We start from the raw sequence: 7,957 nt of genomic DNA, 5'->3' as shown, positions 1-7,957 counted from the left end.
TTTTTTTTTTTTTTTTTTCAGTCTGTAGCTTTTCTTTTTCTGTTGTTAAGAGTGTCTTTCTCAGAGTGATTTTTTTTTTTTTTAATACTGAGGATGCCTGATACATCATTCTTTTTGAATTAAGTTTTTGGTGACATTTTTGAGATATTTTTGCCTTAATTCTAGGTGATAAGATTTCCCCCTTCATTTTCTTTTAAGCAATTTTACAGCTAAAAAAAAAAAAAAATGCTTGGGGCGCCTGGGGGGCTCAGTCAGTTAAGTGTCCGACTTCGGCTCAGTCCATGATCTCACGGTTCGTGGGTTCGAACCCCGCGTCGGGCTCTGTGCTGACAGCTAGCTCAGAGCCTGGAGCCTGCTTCGGATTCTGTATCTCCCTCTCATATCTCCCNGCAATCATCAAGGGGTGGATACAAATGAAGGATTGAGGGGACCTTTCACCACACATAGAGGGAGCCCCAGCCCCACCTTGTCCCTGCTGTCAGCTGTGGTAAGTCCCAGGCAGTGTCCCCTGGAGGTGGTGTTTATGGACTTTCAGGCAGTGTTCCCTGGGAGCCTGAGGGAGATGCAGCTTTTATTATTTTTTTGTCCCCCTAAGGGAAAAGGCCTCAGTTTCACAGAGCTAGAAGTCCTAGACTCTGCCATGCATTAAGGTGAGGATCTAGAGGAAGGACAGAAGGGAAACTCTCACCACAGAAAAACAGTACCTCAAAGAAATCTGCCCCTGCTGTGAGCCCTGAGAGGCTCCATTCTTGGATATCAAGCAGGGACAGCTTTCTTTATCCCCTTGACTTCCTTCTCTGGTGTCACTCAGAGATGGTGGCCTTGGCCTGAGGGACTATCCTCTGTTCAGCAGAAAGGAAAGGACCTTTCTTTGCTGTCAGCCCTGGAAAGGAAATATTTTTTAATACTGAGGAAGATGGAACACCTGGGTGGCTCAGTAAGTTAAGCATCTGACTTCAGCTCAGGTCATAATCTCCAGCTCTGTGAGTTCAAGCTCTGCATCGGGCTCTGCATTGACAGCTCAGAGCCTGGAGCCTGCTTCGGATTCCGTGTCTCCCTCTCTCTCTCTGCCCTCCCCCGCTCACACTCTGTCACTCTCAAAAATAAATAAACATTAAAAAAATAATATTGAGGAAGCCTAACATATCTTTTTTTTTCTTTATGAAAAATCCTTAATGTCATGTTTAATACATGTTTGCCTAACTCCAGGTCATAAAGTTTCCCTCTGCATTTTCTTTTATAGGTTTTATAACTTTTAATTTACCATTTGGTTTGATGATCCATTTTGGATTTGTTTTTATATAAAGGGTAAGGTTTATGTAGATTTTTTGGCATATAAATGTTTCATTGCTCTAGTTTCATTTATTCAAAACACTAACATTTCTCAATTTAATTGCCTTTATACCTTTGTAAAAACTCCTTGGGCCATATTGGGGTCTTCTTCTGGGCTTTCTGCTCTTTTCCATTAAAATACACGTCTATCCTTAACCAATACCACTCTGTATTGGTTACTATACCATTATAGTGAATCTTAAATTAGGCAGTGTGAGGTTTTCAAATTTATTTTAGTTTTAGTTTTAAAAAGTTTTAGAAACCCAAAAAAATAAGTACAAGACCTATATGAGGAAAACCGTAAAACTATGATGAATGAAATCAAAGGAAGTCTAAATAAATGGAGCAGTATTTCATGTCCATGGAAGGAAAACCCCATGTTCTTAAAATATTAGTTCTTTGCAACTTGATCTATAAATTCTATGCAATCTCAGTCAAAATCCCAACAAGTTATTTTGTGGATAGCTACCGACTGATTCCAAGGCTTATGTGGAAAGCCAAAGGATTCAGAATTGCCAGCACATTTGAAGAAGAAGAACAAAGTCAACAAACTGACACTACTCAACTTGAAGACATATTCTAAAACTACAGTATCAAGACAGTGTGATATTGATGAGAGAACAGACAAATCAAAGAAACTCAACTGAGAATCCAGAAATAGATCCACACAAATATAGTCAGCTGACCTTTGACAAAGGAGCAAAGGCATTTCAATTAAGAAAAAAAATTGCCTTTTCCTCAGTTGGTTAACCGCCCAAGTCTTGATTTCGGCTCAGGTCATGATCTCACGGTGGTAAGATGGACCCAGGCATTGAGCTCTGTACGGAGTATGGAGCCTGCTTGGGACTCTTTCTCTCTCCTACTCTACACCTTCCTGGCTTGCACTCTCTCTGTTTTGTTTCTCTCTCTGACAAAACAAAACAAAACAAAACAAAACAAAACAAAACAAAACAAAATCACTTTAAAAAGAAAAAGAAAGAATGGCCTTTTCAGCAAATGAACAAATGGTGCTGAAAGAATTGGACATCCATGTCCCCCCCCAAAAGAAGACACAGACCTTACATAATTCACAAAAATTAGTGAAAAATAGACCTAAATGTAAAGTGCAAAACTTGTAAACCCATAGAAGGTAACATGACAGAAAACATAAGTGACCTTGGTTTTGGTGATGACTTTTTGGATACATCCCCAAAAGCAGCATCCATAAAAGGAAAGACTGAGAAGTTGAACATTATTAACATTTAAATGTTCTGCCCTGTCAAATGCACTGTCGAGGAAATGAAAGGACAAAGCAGAAAGAGAGCTTAAAACTTTGCCAAATATAGATCTGATTAAGGGTACGTATACAAGGAGCGCCTGGGTGGCTCAGTCGGTTAAGTGTCCAAGCGTCCGAATTCAGCTCAGGTCATGATCTCAGAGTTTGTGGGTTCGAGCCCCGCATCGGGCTCTGTGCTGACAGCTAGCTCAGAGCCTGGAGCCTGTTTCAGATTCTGTGTCTCTCTCTCTCTCTGACCCTCCTCTGCTCGCACTGNCTGGAGACGACTCAACCTTCTGTGGAATCAACGGCCAAGCCAAAGAATATCTCTTTGGAATCTCAGGGTTCCTGAATTTTGCTAAGGGTCCCGTCAAGAGTGAGAGCAGCTGGAAGAAAGTCTGTGGAAGAAGAAGGGCAATAAGATAGGCTCAACATTTGTCCAGTTTGCCGACATGAAAGACTTATTTGGGAATCTATTTTGCATACATTTCAAAATCAGATTTACATATAAGATGCTTAGCAAGTCATTGGGTAGGTGGAAGTGTTGTTTTGTCTCACTCCTCCCCTGTGAATGAATTAGAGCAGAGTAAGGCAGGAGGCCTCAGCCCTGCATAATGTGGTACAGGCCTGTCGCTCCGGTGTCTGCTGGGGAAGCCTTGCCTCTATAGGAAATACAGCAGGCGTTCTCTCTAATACTGACAAAAACGAAGTCTATATGTCATAAGAAGGATTAATCAAAAGTAAAAAAATATATTGTTTTCACTTGTCACCACAAAAGCGAAAACCCTCCAGATGTTTAAATTTTTTAAGCTGGAATTCACTCAAAGTACTTCACATTCGAGATACAGCCGAAGAAAGTGGTAGACATATACATTTTTATTCGAAAATAATCTTTCCTAATTTGCAGTACAATCCCATAGGCTGAGCACTATTGTTTCTGAATTTGAAAACGTGGAGAACTAAACTCTGGATATTAGAACAGTTTTGTACAATTTCTATGTCTGAGTTGAAAGGGAAATCAAACTTTGTATATGCTCCCTCATTTTACAGAGGGATGGCATGAATGTCTAAGTTTGCTTAAAGGCACAGCTTAGATTAGACCCCAGTTCTGCCATTTCCCAGCACGGCACACTTTGAAGGGCTTCATGTTTTTGTTATCTATCATTGCTTTACTAAATCANTTTTGAGTCCCTCTTCCTCTCTCTTTTATCTTTATTCTAGTTTTCTTACATTTGTATTATTCTTTATTCTTTGTGGGCTTCTCCGTACGCTGCATCCTCTTATCAATCATTACACCCTTTAATTTTTTTTTTCATGTGACAATAGAACCTTGGAAAATTCCTTCCAAAAATATATTTGAAAACAGGAACAGATTCTTTCTGTGGGTGTGCTTGGAGGTAATAAAATCGGAGATGAAACTTTCACAGCCGAGAGAAGGAAGGTGCTTTGACAATCCCATCAAAAAGTTTTCCAAACAAATTTTTCTTTAAAAACATCCTTTTTATAATGTTTTTGATTACTATACTTCTTGAATATTAAACACCATCTCCTGGACTCGTTTTATTCCAAAGCAAATGCACTGCAACCAATATTTGAGGTGTTTCAGGCTCCTTTTATAACCGAACCCACATCAGTTCGTGATGAGTCAGAAAGTGATGTCACACAAAGAAAACTTTATTTGCTGCAAATAAGGGGATCACAGGGAATACTTTCCAGAGCCCTGACTCCCGGAGCAAGGGTGAATGGATTCCTTTTATTTAAGGTTAGGATGAAAGTTTAGATCGAGAAGCCTCATCATTGTATGTAGAGGTGGGCATAAAGATGTGCCAANGCCTAAGAGTCTCTCTCTCTCTCTCTCTCTCTCTTCCTCTACCCCTCTCCCCTGCTTGCATACTCTCCTTCTCTCTAAAAAAAATAAAACAAAATAATTTTAAGTGATAAAAATTCATTCCTGGCAAAACAAAAACTTGGTAACGTCTTTATCGGGTCTTTGAGTGTGAGTGTGTGTGTGTGTGTGTGTGTGTGTGTGTATTTTCATTCTGCTCTCGTGGGAGAGCCTCTGTGCACAAAGCAAGCCCACAGGAACTGCGGCAGAAACGCCTACACACACACACACACACACACACACACACACAGTATGTTATGTAATGAGGCCTGCGCTCCTCCCTGAGTGAAGACTTTAGTGTGATAATGAAGTAATGGTAGTTGTCAGTCATTTTAGAGGTTACTCTGTGGTCTGTTGTCCAGCTTGGAGTCAGGGGTGAAGGTGAAACTGGCCTGGGTGGTCTGGGCTGGCTGGAGGTCTCCTCAAGGGGCGGTTTCACCTTCCATATGTGTGAATTAAGAGATAAGCTGGAAAGAAGAGCTTACGGAAGAATGTGAGACGAAGGTTAGTGAATACAAGCAGGTGGGCAGTAAAGGTCGGTTCTTGGGATCTAGCTGGTGACACGATGAGATATGGCTCTTACCTAGAAAACATGATCCAGGGTTGGAAAAATGAAATTGCTCAGCTATTTAGTCTCTTTACCATACCGTCTATATAACCTAAGCTTTAAAAACTTCTTTCAGGGGGCCTTCTCCCCGCCCCCAGTCAACTGTAATTAGGGTTGATTGACTGCCAGAGATTAAAGGAACAGTTACTTTTCTTCAATCCTGAAAGGTATTCTTAGTATTAGAAAGCCAAACGGATATAGGGACTGGTTTGAATTAAATAAAAATGCCCAAACTTCTAGGTGGTTACTATCAAGATACGTATGGTGTTTTTACACAGTTGTACTGTGATATTGTGATTTGTATTTGGTCATCTGAATGACCAAAATCTATTTCTCATGTGTATTTGATCTTGGTCTGTGGTTTGTGGCTCACAGTTCACCAAGGCATTGGAACTTCTTAAATGTTAGGCTGATCGTCCTCTTTTGTTATGTTGAAGATGTGACTTTTGGACCCTACCCAAGGGTGGAGGCTGGTTGCAGGGAGGACCAGCCCTGTGATTAGAAGGTCAGAAAGTTCATCCCCAACCCAGACCTCTGTGGAGGCGAGAGGGCTAGACATTGATTTAGTCAGTGGCCAATGACTTAGTCAATCCTGACTTTTCAATGAAGCCTCCATAAAAACCCTAAAGGACTGAATTTGGAGAGCTTTAGGGTTGGTGAACACCAGGAGACTGGGGTAAGTGCTGGCCTCGAGAGGGCATGGAAGCCCCACGCCCTTTACCCAGACCTCACCCTATACAATTCCTCATCTGGTTGCTAATTCATACCCTTTACCATATCCTTTACTGGCAAACATAAATAAGTGTTTTTCTGAGACCCGTGAGCTGCTCTAGCAAATTAAAATAACCTAAGTAGGAGGTCTTTGGAACCTTCCACCTGTAGCCAGTGAGTTGGAAACCCAGGTTAATAGCCCAGGGCTTGTGTCCAGCATTGGAAGTCGGGAGTGGAGAGCGGTCTTGTAGGACTGAGCCCTTCATCTGTGGAATCTGGTGCTCTCTCCCGGTAGATAGTGTCAGAATTGGGTTAATTTTTCAGACACCCTGCTTGTGTTTGAGAATTGCTTGGTTTTGTGTCCCCTCCCCACTCCCCGCCACATACACACATTGGAATTGGGTCCTCGAACCCAAAAAGAAGAAATGATCATGAAAGTTTTATAACTGAAAAAGCTCATCGGTAACCTGAGTACATACGTATTTTAACATGCCCTATTTACATCCACAGATCATCTTGCATAGTAAGAAAATCTCGCGCTGCTGTGAGTGTGTTTTCACATATGAATGCTGACTTTGTGTTCAGAGAATGTAGCTTTTTGACAGCACCCTGTTCATAAATGTGTGCTATATCAATAGGATATATTGGAAAGGCTCTAAATCCAGAGAACAACCTCCTGAAGTCTTTTCCCATCTGCCTTTTGTGACAATTTGTCAGTGATGTTTTGGCAGATTAGTGGTCATCGTTGCCTTATGAAGAAACACTCAACCTTCTGGCCATTCAGAAGAGTCTGGTTTCCAGGCACTATCTTGGGGAATCTCTTACATTGTATTATCCCATATATTTTGACTCTATTTTTTTTACTTTATTTTTCTTGAATGGAGTTCTGCAAAATATATCAGGTCAACCATAATGCAAAAGAATTCATAAATCAAATTATGCGAGTATTAGGCATCTCTTAGTGGAACAAGACTTATTTCAATTCATCATCTATGAGCTCCGTGTGTGCCAATTCATCACTATAGCAATCTTGTCAGTTTGTACCTTGGTAAATAATTATTTCCACATCCCGTCTTCTAAGGGGCTTGGCACTGTATCTTGCCAGCTGGTCCACATTAATGAAAAACAAACTGCTTATGATCTATGGCCATGGTTCATTCCCAGCTAACTGATATCACACTTATACGCACAGTAATTATACTGTTGGAAGCTGCATTTTCACACAAAAGCATTTTCTGTGCACTTTGGAGAAAACTAGTTTTACTTTGTCAGGAATGAGCAGATTGCCAAGCTGACCATTGAAGAAACGATAGGTTATTTACATGTGCCTTGTGATTAATATTTATGTGTGTGCTAGAATCAGAATATGGTGGCCGGATGCCAAGAAAGAAACCATTACCATTATGGTGCTTTGCCTGGGAAAATTGTTCTCTGACCACACACCCGGGTGACTTCCAAATTTAGAGTTCTGTCACACCTCCTCTTTCCTACTCTCTTCCTGTCCTTTGGATATGTCTACCTGAATTATGTTTTCGAATGCACAAATCAAACATTTCTAAGGCTTATTTCTCGTGCCCTGCCCCTTACTCCAAATGAGCTCTCCTTCCTAACTCATCAGCAGTTTCCTGGCCTCCAATCTTCAGTCATCTGCTGCCAACTTGACTTTGCCTGTCCTATCCAATCAACAGTGGAGTGCAAATGGCTTCATAATATGTGGATTATCTGTTCTTATATTTCTCTGTTACTCCTTTAGTTCAGCTTAAGCTTAGACTATAACAGCTTTATAATTGGTCTCTCTGCCTTTTCCCTGCCCCAAACCCTTCGTACTTACTGTAAGGTTGAAATAACAGAGGGTGGTGAACCAAAGACGCTCAAAAACAAGACAGAGGAGCCAAGGGGAAAGGGCTGAGCACACCTTTATTGAAAAAGGCTCTCGGGCGAGGGCGAGGTTCCGTGGCTTGGGGGTAGAAGCAAGCCCCGGGGAAGTCGGGCTCTGAGGGGTATATATAGGACTGTAGTTCCAGGCTGAGACCCTCGAGGGTAGGTCTCCTTATTTGGTATCGCTTTTCCTGGGTTGGGTCTCGTTTCTGCTGAGGTGACGTGTCTTCTGAGAAACCAGTAGCTGGAAGCTGGTAGCTGGAAAGTCCCGAGGCGATCATAAGATGGA

Source organism: Crocuta crocuta, unplaced genomic scaffold (genome assembly GCF_008692635.1).
Source record: "Crocuta crocuta isolate KB4526 unplaced genomic scaffold, BGI_CrCroc_1.0 scaffold581, whole genome shotgun sequence".
NCBI lineage: Eukaryota > Metazoa > Chordata > Mammalia > Carnivora > Hyaenidae > Crocuta > Crocuta crocuta.
This window is presented reverse-complemented; position numbering follows the sequence as displayed.